This window comes from Hylobates moloch, unplaced genomic scaffold (assembly GCF_009828535.3).
Source record: "Hylobates moloch isolate HMO894 unplaced genomic scaffold, HMol_V3 SCAFFOLD_19, whole genome shotgun sequence".
Lineage (NCBI taxonomy): Eukaryota > Metazoa > Chordata > Mammalia > Primates > Hylobatidae > Hylobates > Hylobates moloch.
In genome coordinates this window covers 49,088,876-49,109,239 of record NW_026652294.1, presented here as the reverse complement: position 1 = coordinate 49,109,239, position 20,364 = coordinate 49,088,876, and the positions used below count along the sequence as shown (strand labels likewise).

General features: G+C 35.1%; 1 protein-coding gene across 7 annotated transcripts in view; it reads left to right on the top strand.

The window, feature by feature from the left end:
- Positions 1-20,364, top strand: part of TANC2 (tetratricopeptide repeat, ankyrin repeat and coiled-coil containing 2) — a 486,082-nt gene that overhangs the window by 78,652 nt on the left and 387,066 nt on the right. The window contains exon 1 of one of the 7 annotated variants that reach the window (XM_032138884.2): positions 4,012-4,063. The exons of the other annotated variants lie outside the window; for them this stretch is intronic. The gene's annotated coding sequence lies outside the window, so the exon portion shown is untranslated. Of the gene's footprint in view, positions 1-4,011; positions 4,064-20,364 lie in introns of those variants that run through there. 7 annotated transcript variants of the gene reach the window in all.

Below are 20,364 nucleotides of genomic sequence, written 5' to 3'. Positions count from 1 at the left end.
TTGCTTATTTATTCACCCACTGAAGACCATTTGGATTATTTCTAATTTTAGGTGATTATGAATAGAGCCACTATAAACATTCATGTATGGGTTTTTGTGTGAACGTAAGTTTTCATATCTGTAGGGCTGATGCCTACGAAGTAGGATTGTTGGATCATATGATAGGTATATGTTTAACTACATAAGGAACTGCCAAGCAGTTTTCCAGAGCAGCTGTACCCTTTTCATTCCCACCATCAACATATAAGAGTTCCAATTGCTCCACCCCCTTGGTAGCACTTGGTATTGTCAATTGTAAAAAAGTTTAGCTATTCTGTGTGTAGAGGTATTTCATTGTGGTTTTACTTTGCATTTCTCTGATTGCTAATGAACATCTTTTCATGTGCTTGTCTACCATGTATCCTCTATGGTGAAGTGTCATCAGATCTTTTGCCCATTTTTTATTTGGTTGTTTGTTTTCTCACTGGTGGATTTTAAGAGTTCATTCTATGCTCTATATACGAGTCTTCTGTTGGATATGTGTTTTGCTTGCTTTGTTCTCTTAACAGTGTTTGTTAAAGTTCATTTTTCTTTTTTTAATGGTTCCTGTTTTTGCTATCATATTTAAAAACTCTTTGGCTAATCACAGGTCATAAAGATTTCTCCTGTGTTTCTTCTAAAAGTTTTATATTTAGATGTATTTTTTTTAATATAAAGTGTGAGGTTATGGTTGATATGTTTGTTTTTTTTTTTGTATGGTTATGTAATTGTTCTAACACCATTGTTGAAAAGACTACACTTTGTCCTTTGAATAGCTTTTGCACTGTTGTTAGAAATCAATTGACCGTATTTATTTGAATCTATTTCTGCACTGTCTGTTCTGTTAACTGATCTCTTTGTATCCTTTTGCCAGTACTGCACTGTCTTGATTACTGTAGCTTTATAGTAAGTCTTAAAATAGGGTAGTATAATTCTTCCAACTTTGTCCTTTTTCGAAATTGCATAGCTATTTTAGATCCTTTGCTTTTCTATATAAATTTTAGAATCATCTTGTCTATCTATAAAAAGATCCTTCTGGGATTTTGGGTGGAATTACATTAAATCTATAGATCAACTGGGATAGAACATTTTTTCCGTGTGGGATCTTCTTTTATTACATGAACATGTTATGTCTTTCCATTTGTTTAGTTCTTCCTTGATATTTTTTTATCAGCATTTGGTAGTTTCCAGTATGTAGATCTTATACATGTTTCATTAGACTTTTTTTTTTTTTTTTGAGCTAGTGGTAAAATAGTCCCCTCTTGTCTACAGGGGATACACACCACAGCCCCCAGTGGATTCCTGAAACTGCAGATAACACTGAACCCTATATATACTTATGTCTTTTCTTACACATACATATGTACCTGTGATAAAGTTTAATTTATAAATTACTTATAGTAAGATATTCACAACAATAACAATAGTAAAATAGAACAACTATTATAACAATATATTATAGCAAATATGAATGTGGTCTTTTCTTGCAAAATATCTTATTATACTTTATTCATCCTTCTTGTTGTGATCTGTTGATCTGATAACCAAGATCACTACTAAGCATATCCAAATGACTAACGGGCATTAGGGTATACAGCATGGATATGCCGGAAGTTACTAACGGCAGGTATGGTATACAGCAGTGGATATGCTGGAGGGGATGATTTACATCCTGGGCAGGATGGCTTGAGATTTTATCACATCACTCAGTATGGGGTGTAATTTAAAACTTGTGAATTGGTAATTTCTGGGATTTTCCATTTAATATTTTCGGACTGCAGTTGACTGTGGGTAACTGAAACCATGGAAAGAGAAATCACAGATAAGGGGGTGGGTGGACTTTTGTTTTTAAAAGTTTGGTTTCTTATTGTACATTGCTAATATTTAAAACATATATATATATATATATATATATATATAGGCTGGGTGCGGTGGCTCACACTTGTAATCTCAGCACTTTAGGAGGCTGAGGCAGGCGGATCACCTGAGGTCAGGAGTTCAAGACCAGCCTGGCCAACATGGTAAAATCCTGTCTCTACGAAAAATACAAAAATTAGCCAGGCATGCTGGCGGGCATCTGTAATCCCAGCTACTTGGGAGGCTGAGGCAGGAGAATCACTTGAACCTGGGAGGCAGAGGTTGCAGTGAGCCAAGATTGTGCCACTGTGTGCCGGCTGGGTGGCAGACCGAGACTCCATCTCAAAAAATAAAATAAAACAAAACATAGGTATATGATTTTTTTTTTTTTTTTTTACTTTGTATCCTCTGACTTTGCTAAACTAACTTAGTAGTTCTAATTGATGTTTTTTGTTTTTGTTTTTTAGTGGATTCCTTGGAATCTTTTAAGTGGACAATAATGTCTTTTGATAATAGGGAGAGTTTTATTTGTTCCTTTCCAGTATGTATGCTCTTTATTCTTTTTCTCATTTTATGGCACTGGCTAGAACTTCTAGTACAATGATGGCTAAGAGTCGAGGAAGTGGTATTCTTTCCTTGTTTCCTGAGTGTTGGCTGGGGGAAACATTGCTTTTCACCAATAAATATGATGCTAGCTGTAGATATTTTATGGATGTTCTTTATCAAGTTGAAGTAGTTGCCCTGTATTCCTAGTTTTCTAGTTTTTTTCAAGTGCTAATTTTTTTAAAAAATACTTTTTCTCTGATCAAGTAATAAGGTCATGTGATTTTTCTTCTTTGAACCATTAGTATGGTAGATTGCATTGAAGGATTTTCAAATACTAAACTAGTCTAGCATTTCCAGGATAAACCCCACCTACTCATAGTTTGTTGTTCTTTTTCTACATTACTGGATTTTATTTTCTAATATTTTGTTGAGGATCTTTGTTTCTATGTACGTAAAGGGATTTTGGTGTGTAGTTTTCTTTTTTTGGTAATTTATCTGGTTTGACATTCGAGTAATTCCGTCCTCATAAAATGAGTTGGGAGTATTTTCTGCTCTTCTGTTTTCTGGAAGAAATTGTAGAATTTGTTATTTCTTTAAATGTTTGGTACAATTCACCTGTTTAGTTATTTGGGCTTGGATATTTCTTTTTCATAATTTTTTTTAAACTATAGACTTCAATAGTTATAGCAATATACAGGTTACTGTTTAATCTTGAGTGAGTTTCAGTAGTTATTATTTATTAAAAAGGTGTATTTAAAAGACCAGGCTGTGCTATAGAATAGCTTTATTACCTTGGGAAAGGTACTTTAGCCTTAACCTCTCTGTGTCCTTAATTTGTTAATCTGAAAAATCAAAGTTTTAGATTTGTCTTTTTAAAGTTTTCTTCCAATTTTTTTAATTCTGGTGGATAAGAATGTATGTGTTTGAAGTTTATGCGAAAGGACTGTGAGCCTCTCTTTCTTGTTTTATCTGTCGTTTATTGAGTGAGCATTGATTTATTTAGATTCACTTTGCCTTTTATCAGATAAGTTCCATATTTCCTCCTAATAAATGAATTATTTGTTGATGAAAGGTGTGGGAGGAAGGCCTGTTTATGCATTTATACATGATATACTTATGGTATGTAAAAAATTACTTTCATAAGCTGTTTATGTGAGAAAATTAAGACATATCATGTGTTAGTCTTTAATGTTGAATTTTCTTGAAAAAATGATCAGTTTAGAATTTTAGAAATGTTAGAAATACATTTCTCTTTTGGTGATTGTCCTTCTGAATCTTCATGATTAAAAAATTCATTTATTTTTGGCTACTTGTCTATATAAGTATTTTTTGCAAAATCATCTGGCATACTGTTGTGCATTCTGTCCTTTTGTTGGATTAAAGCAAAGTGAAAGTAGCATACAGATTTACTGCTGAAAGAAACATTAAGTTGCAGGCTGCAGCTGGAGGATTTTACGTAGGCACCTGTGGGTTTGAGTGCGTTCAATATACAGACTGCAGTAGGAGGCTGGCACTGACTCTGCTGACTCCAGTACACTCCTTCACTGCTGTTCTGCCGATTTCTCCACTGTCCAGAAGACAAACAAAATGGTGCAGCACGTACAGGGCTTGGGAAAAAAATAACCGTCAATATGATCCAGAGGTGAGTTTGCTACAGTGAACAGGAGAGAAAATTGTTAACAAGATTAAAGGCTTGGATGTGGTTCAGTATGTCTGATGTCTTCAGCTGTTTTAATATATGATTCTGGCCAGTAAGAATGAAACTGTTGTAGTTCTAAAATCTTCATGCCCTCTATATAAAGAGGTTCAGGTATATTGCATTTATAACATTACTAGATGCATGCATGGTAGTTTATAAACATTTATATTTATACTAAACATGTGTAATGTGTGTGTCTATATAGATAGGCGTTTGTGAAGGTTATATCTATTAATACTGGATTTTTAAAAAGTAAGCACTTTTAGTTTTTATATTTTCTCTGTTGTACATTTGTTGCAGCTCCTGCCAATGTCTCTTTCCCTATATTGTTCATTTTATAATAGCAGAAAACATTAGTAGCGCATTCTGTGGTGAGATATGGAAAATCAGTAGAATGAACCCTGGAGTTAGCACTTCATATTTTATTGATGACTGTAATGCAGTGTGAGTTCGCATTGCACATAGTCATGATTTAAATGATTACCTCTTTTATGAAAGCAAAATGTTTGTAAGAATGGCCATGTTGTAGACAGGGAGCATAAAATAAAGGAGAGGAAGTAGGACAAGTAACATTTCTCTGTCCTTGGTTTCTTGAACAATGTGCAGCATTGACTCAAGGCACTGTCATTTCAGAAGTACAGTATAGAAACAATTGAGCATCAAGCATAGATGAAACATGGAGGCTTAGTTTCCCATCCCCTCCTAGAAGCACTTTACTTATGTACTCACATGTTTTGGGTTTCTGTGGCTGTGTTACTGGGGAGCTGCCTAGTTGAGACGAGATGTTTACTTAAGCCACACCCAGCAGATTCAGCTTTTAATGTGTTGGGGGCACTATTTTAATCCTGTGCTGATTTGTAACCATCATCTATGGGATGCCTTTGAGTTGTAAAAAGAGGGAAAATACTAGATTCACAGGTTGCAGCTTATTATGTTTTTGAATATTTGAGTTGCTGTATTAATAGCACAGAAGAGCAGTATTTAAGTTATGCAGCATTTATCTATGGCAGAGAGAGAGAGAGAGAATATGTGTATGGTTCCATTACAAGTGTAATGCAAGTATTCTGATCATATAGCTGAAAATGCTGCTGGTATATTATTTTGGTTAGTGTTGTGGGTAGTAAATTGGAGTATGACATTCAGAGTTCAGATTTTCTTATTTGAGAAAATATTTGTCCAAACATTTTAAATACTTGACTTAATTTTTCTGTGCTTTTAAAAGATTTGCAAAGGATTCAGCCTGAGCTTAGAAATGTGTAATGTTTTATTCCATGCTAAAGACATTTTGTATGTGATAAGAATTGACAACTGTATGGCTGGCTGTCTGCCACTGTGTTGGATTACCTTACCCACCTTACTGTAGACAAAAATAATAAGGAGTCAGCATTAATCCTAGTAGTCTCCATAGTCCTCATATTATATATTTTCAGAAACTCCTTTTTTATAGCCAAAGCAAAGTGTTCTCCCCAAAAAGAAAAAAAAAATTAAAAACAAATCTCTCATTTGTACTATATTTATTTGATTTTATCGAATAACACAGAATAATATGAGATTTTTTATGTCAAGTTTAGTGACAATAACTAACTACAGATCGAAATATACTATATTATTGAAATGTTTCATGGATCTAAAATGTTATATAACCCTGATGGAATGTTGCAGATGAAACAAAGAAATCTGATTGGTTCCTCACAAGATACAGCAGCCTCGAAATCCATTCTAACCAGAGGCTTCTACGGCAGCCTGGGTGGTTAGTATCACGTAAAAACAAAAATGCCTTGGAGATGGGAAGGGGTTTGGAAGAGAAAATGAAGTTGCTAAAGCACTTCAGTAATCTTAATCATTGAACATTTTTTTTCAGCCTCTCTTTTTATTTTTATTTTTTGCTTTGCTTGTTGTTGCTTAAAGGGAGTGTTATATTCTATCGAGTTAATGAACTTTCTAAGTAGTATTCTGTAATGAACTAGAAGAGTCTAAAAAGCGTTTTCTGTTAACTGATAGACTGGGTTAATGAATAACATAATTTCAGAACATTTATGAAATATGAATGAGTGGGACTTGTTGGGGGAAGGAGATGGATGAGATGGAAAAGAGCTCTGAAGAACAGGACACTCATAGTAACTCTTTGGTCCCACCCTTTCCCATCATATTAAAATTGCATTAGATAATTTGTCATCTAAGACTTTAGTGACGCTTGGTGAGGGCACATTGTTATTGACACGCAAACGGCAGGATGCTGCAAGTCAGAACAGGTGGAAAATTGTTTGCTGCCTGCCAGCTATTAGAAATACCCTTGAGATGTGAGAATAATGTTTGTTAGCTTTTATGTATTTATTATTCTTGGCTAGATAGTCTGCTGGAATATAGTTGCAAATTATAGTACCAAATATGCAACCTTTCTGTGCATTTACAGAAAATATTTAAAATATGCCTGTAGTTTATTCTACTAAAATTTGAAAATTCTTATATTTAAACGATAATAGGTCAACTTCAGTTATAGGATCTGGGGGAGGGAAAGTTACTGTGAGCAGGAATGAGCGTTTACATTAAGAGAATGAATAATATTGAAAGGAAGTAAAGAAGCATAAAATAAAGCATATTAAAGAAAATATATATAGATACATCCTGATAAAAGTCAACTATATTTTGTAGGTTCTGTTTCTGTGCTTATTTTCTAAATTATCCAATATGCTAATAGAGTCAGGCTGAAGGCAGCTGGCTGCAAGTGTTACAAGCTGAAAACAAAAGGCTAGCAAGGATTACTACTGTAAATTTGCAGTAGAGAGCTGGATTCATTTAAGATATCTTTTGTTGAAAGAGTGTTAAAAAGTAAAATGATGAGGGAATGACGGTTGTATAAGCTGTTTTTGACAATAAACATTTTATTAAAAAAATACTCGATTACAGCATGAAAACAAAAGGCTTTACATTCATTTTCAACTAAGCAATAAAAAACTCTTGTTAGTATTTATTTAGCCATCATTGTCTTTGTAATTTTAAGACCTAAGTAGTTTCTGAGGGTATTGTTTATGAATCTTTCAGATTCACAGTGTGGTTAAGGGTAGAAGAAATTAACAGTGAAGAATTTGTTACATTCTTGGAATGGGGAGGTGGAATTGAGAGATAAGTTTCTGGGAGTTTTATATATTTTTTAATCTTCTAGACTAGCCTGCATTAAGGATGGCAGACATAGAATAACTGGAAAACTTAGAGATAAAAATGAAGATATAGTTTACAAAGTAACAACATCCATAAATCTGTATTTTATTTTATTTTACTTTATTTTATTTTTTCTATTAAAGACCTGTTCATAAAACTGTTTGTATTTTAGAAAAGACTTTTCTTTGTATAACCATAACCTATGTCAATTGATTTTTAGCAACTGTTGAACAATTACATGACATGAAAATTGTTGATAGGCTTGGTTAGATTGAGAAGTAGCTTCAGCAATTAATTAGTTAAGTAGATTGAAAACAGCACATACATTCACATATCTTGTCTCTCACATTGTAAAGGCTATGTACTTTAAGAGGGCAAAAATGTAAATTTGTTATTGCCACTTCTCTAGCACATAATACAATGCCCCATCACTTAATGGGGTCTCAGTAATTGATGTACAGATAATAATCACAAACGTGTTTGATTAGTATTCACACACACATATACATCTATAAACCCATACGTAATTATAAACCCATATACATACATATATAAACCCATACATAATTATGCTGATTTAATTTTCACAAGCTTGTGGAATAAATTCTATCATTTTACTCATTTAACAGATGAAAAAACTGAGGCAGAGAGCAAGAAGTTAAGTGACTTGACCAAAGTCATATAGTAAATGGTGGAGTCGGGACTTGTACTCATGTACTTTGAACTCTTTCATCATCTTTTCCTCTAGTAATTGAAGATTAAGCTGTATTAGCATTCAACAGTATCTTTAGCCCTCAGAAGCATACCTTATATGTATATTCTGGCAGAAACTGCAAAGCAGAGAAAACTTTTCTGCTACATCTTTCAAAATTGCTTTAACTGATGTTTTGTTTTCTAAAATCCCTTTTCAATCATTTAGCTGTAGCTGATGGCCATTATCATCATCAGCTAATGCAGATGTACAGTTCTAAAAGCAATTTAAAAGCCCATAGCAAGTATATACAGGAAGCAGTTGGAAAAATAATATTAAGTTTTCTGTACTCCCCAAAATGGCTGCCAACATCTATCGGTCATCAAGCCCAGTTGATTAAAACTTCTGTGTATTTCTAAACTTTGTCTTCTCTTTACTTCTTCATTCTCATTTCTTCAGAATCTCATGTCACTTAAATTATTGTGTCTCCAATCTCAGTACCCTTTAGTTCATTCTCTATTTTGCGTTAAGAATGAATTTTCTTAAATATTCATCTGATTTTTCTAATATATGCATTCGATTAGTTTTCCAAATAATGCATGGCTTGATTTTTTACTGGTTCTCTTTGCTGTAACTGTATCCTAACACAGATGCACACAGATATAGATAATAATAAATATAGACCAGACAGATTTAGAATTTGATTTAAAAAGATTAATGTTTGAATCTCCTTTATCAGAGATGAAAATTATCAGTATAAATGTATCCATGAACGATTTTTAGTTTAGTATTGTGTGTTTTAAAATATAATAGGTGGTATCATTTCCTCTATATCATTCTGCAACTTGCTTTTTTGGTCTTGTTAGAAACCTAGTTTGTTTCTTTTATGTATTGTACAGTATGTTTCTTTTATGTATTGTATAGTATTCTATTTTATGAGCCCCATTTCTTCCATCCATTTCCCTCCTACTGTGAATTTGAGTTTTCTGGTCTTTTTTTGTGTGTGTGATCACAAATAATGTTCCAGTGAACATCCTTACCTGCACATTAGTTTTTCTAGGAGCTATACCTAGAAATGGACTTGCAAATGTAGGTTATTTGCATTATCACTTTTACTACATGGTTTCATTACTTTGTCACCTTGCCAATTTATAGTCTTAGGAGTGTTTGAGAGCTTTTTCTTTTTCCTGTCCAGTAGTCATATGGTCAGGTTTCTTCCTTTTTCTCAGTCTGGCAGGAGAAAGGTAATGTCCTAGTGATTTGATTTGTATCCTTAATTTGTAGTGAGGTCGAACATCTTTTCATATGTTTTATAGGTTCTTTAGAGTTCCTCATTTGTTAATAACCTCTTTATATCCTTTATGCATTTTTCTGTTGGATTATTTGTCTTTTTCTTATTGATTTATAGGAATTCTTTGTGGATTCTGGACAGGTTCGGCAAACTGTAGCCCATGGGCCAAATCCAGCCTGCCACCTGTTTTTGTGTGGCCTGTGAGCTAAGGATGGTTTTTCCATTTATTTTCCAATCATTCTGAAAAAAAATTAAAGGAGAATAAAATGTAACAACCTATGAACATTACAAAAAATTCAAATCTCAGTGTCCTTGAATAGTTTTAGTGGGATACAGATGCACTCATTTATTTACATATTGTCTGTGCCTGCTTTTGCACCACAATGGCAGAGTTGAGTAGTCGTGACAGGGAGCATATGGTCTGCAAAGCCTAAAATATTTACTTTCTTTATAGAAAAAGTTTGCAGACCCTTGTTTTAGATTGATCCTTAGCCTGTGACATTTATAACAGATATCTTCTGTCAGTCTGTACCCTGTCTTAAAACGTTGCCTTTGGTTTTAGGACTGAAACTCTAAACTTCTGTTAAATAGAAGTTTAAAATTTTAATTTATTCAAATCTATCATTCGTTTTTATACTACATGTTATTTCAGGAATCTTTCTTTACTCAGAGACCACAAATATATTCTTCTATATTTGAAATAGTTTTGAAGTTTTGTTTTTCACTTCGATATTTTTAATACATTTGGATTTTTTTTCCTTTTTTCTTATTGTTTTGGTAAGGGGATTATGGTGTGAGAAAAGGGTCTAATCTTTTTTTCTCATGTGGAGAAAGCCGATTTTCCCCACCATATTTGTTGAATACCCTTTTCTTTCTCTAGTGATTTATCATCCCAGCTTTCTCATGTACTAAGAATCTGTTATATTTGCATATGAGTCTTTTCTGGGTTCTTTTATTCAGTTCTTTCCATATTCTTTTCATTTAAAAAATTATTTTAAAAAGTAGAGATGGGTGTCTCACTATATTGCCTAGGCTGGTCTCGAACTCCTGGGCTCAAGTGATCTTCCCACATTAGCCTTCCAAGTAGCTGGGACTATAGGCACACACCATCATGCCTGGCTTCTCTCTTTATTCTTTGATTAAATATTTCTATATTCTGTTTGGTCGTAATGATTCTCATTATCCAACTACCTAATCATTGTATTCACTTTTCCTAGTTCCTTGGGAGAAAAATACAAAATGTAACACTCAAGAACTTTACTAATGATAAGTTTAGGGAAAGGAATATTGTTGTTAAATTTTGTATATTGCATATACAAAGGTCATACTGTTATCTTTAGTAAATTCTTTTTTTTTTTTTTTGAGACAAAGTCTCGCTCTGTTGCCCAGGCTGGAGTGCAGTGGTGTGATCTTGGCTCATTGCAACCTCTGCCTCCCGGGTTTAAGCGATTCTCCTGCCTCAGCCTTCTAAGTAGCTGGGACTACAGGTGCATGCCACCACACCCAGCTCTTTTTTTTTTTTTTTTTTTTTTAGTTAGAGTTTCACTCTTGTTGCCCAGGCTGGAGTGCAGTCGCACCATCTCAGTCACTGCATCCTCCACCTCCCGGATTCAAGTGATTCTCCTGCTGCAGCCTCCCAAGTAGCTGAGATTACAGGCACCCACCACAATGCTCGGCTAATTTTTGTGTTTTTAGTAGAGACAGGGTTTCACCGTGTTGGCCAGGCTGGTCTCGAACTCCTGACCTCAAGTAATCCACCTGCCTTGGCCTCCCAAAGTGCTGGGAGCCACCACACCCGTCCTTTAATAAATTCTTTAACATATTTTGATCTCAAATTTCTAGTTTCATTGCCATTATTATTATAATCAAGTAATATAGTACAGATTAGGTACCCACAAGTGCATGGTATTATGCTAAGTACTTTAAAAAACATTTATGTATAACCAGTAAAGACAAAATATTATTTAGGCATAATGGGATGAATAAAGTATAATTTATTTGAAAAAGCAAATTTGAGGAATATTTACATAATATATGATTATTTGACTTTGTATTACTTTGATTTTGCAGTGAGTGTCTATATATTTGAATTTACTTATCAGTCAAAACAGAAAGAGGTTGTGTTTTTTTCCTGGAAGTGAAATGAAGAGGGGGAGATCTGATTTTTAGTCTATCAGTAGCTGTCTCTCTATATAGGGAATAAGAGGTTTCTTGTGAACCATGTGACATAAAAATAGCCTATTACTAATGTCTTTTGAAATTTTTACATCTTCATATACGAAGGCAGGGATTTTAGGTGAAAACTGTTTTATCCTCACTCCTTAGGTATAAAGTAGTTGTTTTTCAGGTGTCTGCTTTAGACATCTGAAGGTGGAGATCAGAAACTGAAAGAAAGCCAATATTAGAAAAACAAAAGTAGATCCGATTAGAAATGAAGCTGGAAAAGTAGAACCTTATAGATCATGTTCAATTTTATATCTTCTGATGGGAGAACATTTAAACATTCTAAGTATAAAGTGAGGTAACTGTTAGATTTGCATTTCTAAATGATTACTCAGCTATTTGTGGATATATGTTGAGAAGAGAATGGATATAGGAGTGGATGCAGGTTGGAGATGGAGACAAGTGGATGGATTCAAGGGACATTTAGGAGAGAAAATCAATAATATTTGATGATGAATTCATTGAGATGGGGAGCTCTGATGGAGAGGATCAGGTTTGAAGGGATGAAAGGAAGTTTAGAATTTCATGTTTCGATATTTCGAGTTTGAGGTATATTTGAGACATCCAAGTGGGTATTTCAAAAAGGCAGTTGTTGTATAGACAGACTTTCCGATTATATACAAATAAATGAATAGGGACTCCCTAGTAGAATAATGGACTTAAAAGTATGTAGAGGAAGAAAAATATCTTTTCTTCATTCATCACTAGGTTCATGACGGAGACCCTAAAACAAAAGACAGATTTGTTAACAATAAAAAAAGCATACAAATTTACTTAATGAATTTTATGTGGCGCTGGAGCCTTCATAAGGAAATGAAGACTGAAGAAATGGGTAAATCTGTGTATTTTTAATGTTAGATTTCATGAATAAGTGGACAGCTGTGAAGAAGTGTGATTGGATAAAAAAGTGGAATTTTATGGTAGTAAACTGGGGGTGGGGTGTGGGGGGACTTAGCAAGACTTTTTATTAAGATTCTTTTCTGTATCCCTCTGTCTTCAGAGATAAAGGTGTTTCTTTACTCCAGGTTTAGGTAGGAAACCTCTTGAATGAGGGTCTTATGACCTGCTTTAGGAGAAGATTAAAAAATCCTTTCTAGGTTTTAGGAGTCTGCTTTAGGAAGAAGTGTGAGGGGAGGATGAGAGTGATTTTTCTGCTTCTGTTCTGTTAAATGCCAAGGTGCCATATTTTGAGGTATCATGTCCTGAACTCCATCAAGTAAAACATAAATACTTGGGTTGAGAATTGAGAATTATTGCAGAACTCCAGTTTGAGAACACCTTATTTGGTTTTTGAAAAAACAAAAAGGGTTAGACGATTTCACTTCTGATTGTTCATGTTTGCCTCCATCTAGCTCTAGACCTGGAATTAATGAGGTGCTAAGTAGGGTAGTTATACATTTAAGTCTTTAATCCATCTTGATTTGATTTTTGTATATGGTGTAAGGAAGGGTCCAGTTTCAGTCTTCTTCATACGGCTAGCCAGTTATCCCAGTACCATTTATTGAATAGGGAATCCTTTCACCATTGCTTGTTTTTGTAAGCTTTGTTGAAGATCAGATGGTTGTATGTGTGCGGCCTTATTTCTGGGCTCTATATTCTGCTCCATTGGAGCTGGAGGCCATTATCCTCAGCAAACTGATGCAGGAACAGAAAACCAAGTACTACATGTTCTCTCTTATAAATGGGAACTAAATGATGAGTACACATGGAGACAAAGAGGGGAACAACAGACAGACACTAGGGCCTACTTGAGGGTGAAGGGTGGGAGGAGGGAGAGGATCAGAAAAAATAACTATTGAGTACTAGCCTTGGTTCCTGCATGATGAAATAATCTGTACAACAAACCCCTGTGATACAAGTTTACCTGTGTAGCAAACCTCACAGGTACATCTAAACCTAAAATAAAAGATAAAGAGAGTAAGTCAGATTTTAAATTTAGCCCTTAGTAAAACGGAATATTATTTCTCCTTCCTAACCCTCCATCTTCTGTTCTCTTAATGGCATTATAATCAAGCAAGTGAAATTCCCAAGTTCCCAAAGAATTCTGAGGCATCCAGAATTCCCTTCTTTCTCTTGTTTTACTTATGCGAGTTAATTAATTCAATAGCTATTTTTTGAGTACCTTCTATGTGTCAGATACTATTCTAGGCATGGCTAATAAAGCATTGAATATAAAGTTATTTGTCCACAAGGAATTTATATTCTAGTGGGTGAAGATGACCAGAATTAAGACGAATAGGTAAAACACAGAATATGTTAGTGATAAGTACTAAGTAGAAAAATAAAGCAAGGAAGAAGTAAAAAATGTGTATCTGTGTGAATATGGTGGTGGTGGGGTGCCATTTTAGAGTGATGAGGGAAGGCATGACTGGGGGGACAGTTATGTATCTACCCAAAGGAGATGCAGGACAAGCCATGCTGACATCTGGGAGAGAAATATTTCAGGCAGAGGCCTTGATATGAGTATATTCTTAGAGTGTTTAAAGTACAGTGAGGAGAGCCAGCATGCTTCAGAAAAGTCAGAGAGCAAGAGTGGTAGGAGATGAGGTCAGAGAGGTAATAGGGGCCAGGTAATGTAGAGCTTTGATCTAAAGACTTTGACTTTGACTTACAATGAGAAACCTTTGGAGGGTTTTGAGAAGAGTTTCATGATCTATTTTGTGTTTTAACAGAACCATTCTGGTTGCAGTATTGAGAATAGATTGAAGCTGGGCTGGGATGGAAGCAGAGAAACCAGGTTAGTCATGAGGGTGGCTGGGACTCAGGGTGGTGGTAGCAGAGGGTGAGAAGTAGTTTGGGTATATCATGAATAGCTGACAGGATTTACTGTTGGATTGTATGTGCAGTGGGAGAGAAGAAGAGGAGTTAAGGATGACTCCACGGTTTTTGGCTTATACAACCAAAAGAAAGGAGTTGCTATTTACAGAGATGAGGAAGACTGTGAGAGGAGCAGGTTCCTGGAGGACTATTAGGACATGTTAAATTTTGAGATACCTGTGTGATATAAAAGTGGAAGTGAGGCTGGGCACAGTGGCTCACACATGTAATCCTAGCACTTTGGGAGGCTGAGATGTGTGGACCACTTCAGCCCAGGAGTTTGAGACCAGCCTGTGCAACATAGCAAGACCCTATCTTAAAGGGGCCTTAAGCATAACCCCCAAAATAAAAATTAGCCAGGCCTGGTGGTGCATGCCTACTCAGGAGGCTGAGGTGGATAGATCTCTTGAGCCTGGAAGATTGAGGCTTCAGTGAGCCGTGATCATGCCCCAGCACTTCAGCCTGGGCAACAGAGCAAGATCCTGTTTCAAAAAAAAAGAAAGAAAGAAAGTGGAAATATTGGGTAGGCAACTCCATAAATAAGAACTTCATGGATGAGGTCCAGGTTAGAGATATAAATTTGGGAGCCATTAGCATGATAAAACATAAAACCATGAGTCTATCTGAGATAACCAATGTAATATATATGACAAATAATACAGATTAAAAAGTGAGCCCTGGGGCACTCTATCATGTAGAGATTGGGGAGATGAGGAAGAATAAGCCAAGGAGACAGAAGGAGCCCTAGAGACAGGAGCAAAACCAGGCAAGTGTGACATCTAGGATATCAAGTGAAGAGAAGACTTCAAGAAAGAAATATTAACTGCATCAAATGTTGATAAATCAAAAAATAAAACTGAGAACTGACTGTTGGACTTAACAGTGGACTTTATAAGAGATTTTGGTAATTGTGGATTATCTGGAATGATAGGGACAAAAGTCTTATGGGAGTAGATTTAAGGAAGAAAGGAAACATAAATTGATGGCAGCGATTAAAATGACTCTTTCAAATGAGTACAGTCTTGGCAATTCTGTGTCCTAAATATTTCACAAGCCTACCCTTTTCTTCATATTCTCAATGTTAGTGCATTTATTTAGGCTTTCCTTTCCTCTGAGCTTATGGCAGTGATCTCTTTACTTTTAGGCCATGGTCCACACCACTGACTTAAATATATACTTGCCAAGGTTATCTTTCGAAAACACCAGTCAGATCATGCCACTCCCTTGCATAATGCCCTTCATTTTCTTCCCTACATTTATAGCATAAAGTTCAAATTGATCATCATGAATAATATTTATGCCTTTTGTGATTATGCTTTTTATGATTATGCCTCTGCCTACTTTTCTAGTTTCATATCCTGCTTCTTACCCATACTTTCTGTGTTCTAGTTACATTGAACTCTTTAGATTTCTCTAAGTGACCTTTTCTTTCATTTGTGTCTTTGCAAATAAAATCTGGTACTATTCCTGAAAGCCCTAGCTCATACTTGAGAAGCTGTGGCTTCCCTGAGGTATAGGTTAATGTGAAGAAGGCAGAGGCTGTTCTAGCTTTTAGAGTCTTAGGAAAATGATTTATTTAGTTAATTTGTTTATCTCTGGTATTATCTGTTGAAACTCTATGTTGAGGAGGATACATGTGGATCTCACTTTTGGCTGCATATAGACTGATCTAGGAATCCATGGATCAGTCAAATATTCATAAATTAAACTTTATTATAGGTATGTATGTATAAATTGTCCCTGACTTAGGATGGTTGAATTTAAATGATCTTTCAACTATGATGGTGTGAAAGTGATACATATATAGTAGAAACTGTACTTTGAGTACCCATACAACCATATTCTTTCACTCTCAGTATAGTCTTTAGTGAATTACATGAAATAGCGCTTTATTAGAAGATAGTGCTATAATTTTAAAAAATTTGTGGTAGATGACTTTGCCCAGCTGTAGGCTAATGTCAGTATTATGAGTACATTTAAGGTAGAGTAGGTTAAGCTGTATGTTGTATTATATGTATTTTCAACTTACGATATCTTCTACTTACAATGGGTTTATCAAGACATAACCCTGTCGTAAGGTGAGGAAAAAACATAGTGCACACCTTGCGGATAAGGCGGGACTGTTGTGTGAATAATGTGCTGAAGAAGCACAGAAGAGAGAAGTTCTTTCTGGTAAGCATCCAGAAAGTCTATGTAGGAAGAGGGATGACATCTTTCAGTAAAAGGAACTTGTTGTTGATCATGAATATGATAGATGAAGATTCCATTTGTTTAATATGTGCTTACTTTGTGCCAGATGTCATGCTATATTTTGTGAATGTTACTCCATTTGTTTCTCACAACAACCACATAGAGCATTATAACAATTTCACAGATAAGGAAACTAAGGTACAGATAATTTAATTAATTTTCCTAAAGTCATATAAATTGTAATAGTTCAAAGATTGAGTCCAGCTCAACTCTGCTAGACACCCAGCACTGTTAGTACATATTGGATATAATTTCATTATACAGTCAAGTGGAGGGAGCTACATTTTATGCAGAGGAAAGAGCATAAATCGATAGAGGCCTTATGTTTGCTTTTTGAATATCATCTAGTAGTTTGGTGCTACCATAATATAGGGGAGTATATTATTTAGGATTTTTATGATTGCAAGTAACAGAAAATTTGAATCAGAATTGCTTGATATAAGGGGTTAGCAAACTTTTTCTGTAAAGTACCAGGTAGTAAGTGTTAAGTTATATCCTATCGTTTATTCCCTCTTGGTTTACAAGATAGCAGCCAGCATATTCAGGGGCTCCACTGATCTTTTTCCATGTTTAAGGAGATACGTAATCTTTTCCAGAATTTCTTTTTAATCACTTGAACTTAATGCCATCTTTGTTACAACTACTGAACTCTGCCATTGCAACACAAATACAGTAAATTATTTACTGTTATGACTGTGTACTAATAAAACTTTATTTGTGAACACTAAAATTTGAATCTCATATTTTTTGAGTCACAAAATATTGTTTTAGCTATTTTCAGTCATTTAAAAATGTATACACTATTCTGAGCTCTCTGGCTGTGCAAAAATAGGTAGCAGGCCAGATTTGGCTCGCAGGAGTGTGCTGACCTCTGGTTTTTATGATGAAGATAATTTATTAGATTATATAACTCTAGTCCAGAGATAGGGTCATTTTCTTCAGTAATTCAGTGTCAACAAGATCCTTGTTATGTTCCATCTCTTCATATAATCTTTCAAAGTGTTAATTTATATCTCATGGTTTATTCCCTCCTGTGTTTACAAGATGGCAGCCAGCATATCCAGGGACCTAGTGTCTTTGTCCGTGTTTAGTGAGAGAGAAAACCTTTTCCAGAGGCTCTTTCTAATCTCTATTGAACTTAATCCCATCGGGTTTCACCCCTGCCACTCCACAGAGAGAGACCATGCTAATCCATTTACACTGGCCGAATTCAATAATCAATTCTCAATCTTCATATTACTTGACCCACCAATATTTAATATTTGATCTTTTCCACTCCGTAAAACACTTTGTTTACTTTGTTTCTATACTCTCCTTGTCTTGTTCCTATTCTCACAGTATTCTCCCCAGGCTTTCAGCCTCTACATGTTCGATTCCATACCAAGTCTTAGTCCTCTGACCTCTTTTCTCTCTTTTTATGTCTCATTATTGTCTATACTCCTTCCTTGGGGATCTCATGCAGTTTCATAGTTTAAATGGGATTTATTTACTAATGATTTTTGTGCCAATGGCATATCTATATTTCTATGCCTATTTGTCTAATAAGAATTTGAAACTTAGTATTTCCAAAACTGAACTCCGCATAGTCTCCTCATCCCCAAATCAGTTCTCTTGCAGTCTTTCCTGTCTTAATAAATTGCAAGTCCATTTTTCAGGCCCAACATATTAGAATTGCCCTCGATTTCTTTCTTTATCTTACTCTTCTGACAGCAGATTCTCTTTGCCATATCTTCAGAATATATCCAGAATCCGACCTCTTCTCACTACCTCCACTACCCACTTAGTCCAAGTGTTCATTCTTATTCTGAATTTTTGCAGTAGTGTCTTAATTGGTCTCTCTGCTTTGTCCACTTCTGCTGTCTTCCCCTTCAGCAGTGGAGACCCTTGAAAAGAACACAGTTTTAAAGCCAAACAATTTTGATTTTAGTATGGCTACTTACCAATGGTGTGATATTGGGAAAGTCACTTGACGTCTCTGAATCTGTCTTTCATTTAAAATAGGAGTACTACTTGTTTCATTGAATTATTATTAGTACTAAATGAGATAATGTTATAAAGATTTTACTAGTACTATATCCAGCAGAAATGCCTAAACCAAGTCTAGCTCTTTTTCTCTTTTCTACCCCAAATAGATGAGCTGCTTTTCATTTCTTCTTTTGATCAGAGTGCTCATGTAGCCGTGGAATATTTTATGCATATACTTTTTCATAAGTAGCCTTTGGCTCATAAATTTTTTTTTTTCTTTTGAGATGGAGTCTCGCTCTGTTGCCAGGCTGGAGTACAGTGGCGCGATGTCGGCTCACTGCAACCTCTGACTCCCTGGTTCAAGCAATTTTCTTGCCTCAGCCTCCTGAGTAGCTGAGATTACAGGCACGTGCCACCATGCCCAGCTAGTTTTTGTATTTTTTTTTTTTTAGTAGAGATGCGGTTTCACCATGTTGGCCAGGATGGTCTCAATCTCCTGACCTTGTGATCCCCCAGCCTTGGCCTCCCAAAGTGCTGGGATTACAGGCGTGAGCCACCATGCCCGGCCATAAGTGGTCTTTAGTTTATGTTCATGGTCCTTCCTTTTGTATTTTGTTTATATTTCATTCATGTCCTCTAACTCATGTGTGCTCTTATTGGCATTAAGTGTATCCAGTTCTTGCAGATTTGTGTCTGCATAGTAAAAGGAACCAGAGTTCATCCCTGAATAGTAAAACTTTAATCTATATGTATGTATTGTATTCCTTGTGGTTTTAATAACCTCCACCCCTCCTATTAGGGTTCTGTATTTTAGTTTCTAGGGTATTGAAGACAACCTCCTTCAACATTTTAATTCATAAAACCTAATGTTCTAGCACATCATTTAGCTGAGAACACTAAAGATGAGCTTCGGCTAGATTAAGTTGTTTATTTTTCAACTGTCATGTTTTGATCCTGGATTGAGAGGAATAGTCACCCAGTTGCAGGAAATTACACATTTTTCTTGGACTTATTTATTCACTTTCTTATTAGACTTTCTCTAACTTAAATTCCTTCATAGAAAATCATTATATATGGAATATTCCTACATAAATGACATTTCTTTACCAGGACTATGTTGGTGCCTAAATATAGCTGAGTTTAAAGCTGTCTACTCTGTGAGGTAAATTCTTCTTATGACATTTTCCCTTTTGAAATAGTGGGAAGAGAACAATCTATTAACAGTATTTCTCAGTATTGAAATAATATTGTTTTATATTATTTATAAATAATTGCTGGATTTAACAGTATGCTGATTAAAAAAACAACAAGTATTCTCTGGTGATTATCTGAAATCTAGGAAACCCCAATTGAGATGGGCAACCATGTCTTTTTTTTTTTTTTTTTTTTTTATTTCTGCACCTCTTACATCAGTGGGTTGTCCTTTGTAGAGTTTATGATATATTTGAAGTAAGTCTTTAACTTAAGTTTGATGTGAGTAAATTCTATCATCATGTACATACATAACTCTATTCTATTTCCTATACTCTGGGGTAATCAGTATTATGCAAACACCTTCACTTTTTTTTTTTTTTTTTTTGACAACTGAAGGCCTTCTGTTTTGTCCATAAATATAGATGCAAGTATCGTGTGAAGGAGGCCTTGTCTGTAATGAAGGAATGGTGTTAAGCAAAGCAAAAACATTTAAAGTACTGTATATCATTGCAATCTTGCTTTTTTGAGTAATGGATTCCTAGATTCTATGAGGATACCACAACCCCTTTTAAAGAGATTTCTAAGGCTAGGTACAGTGCTCACGCCTGGGAGACCAAGGTGGGAGGATCACTTGAGCCCAGGAGTTTGACACCA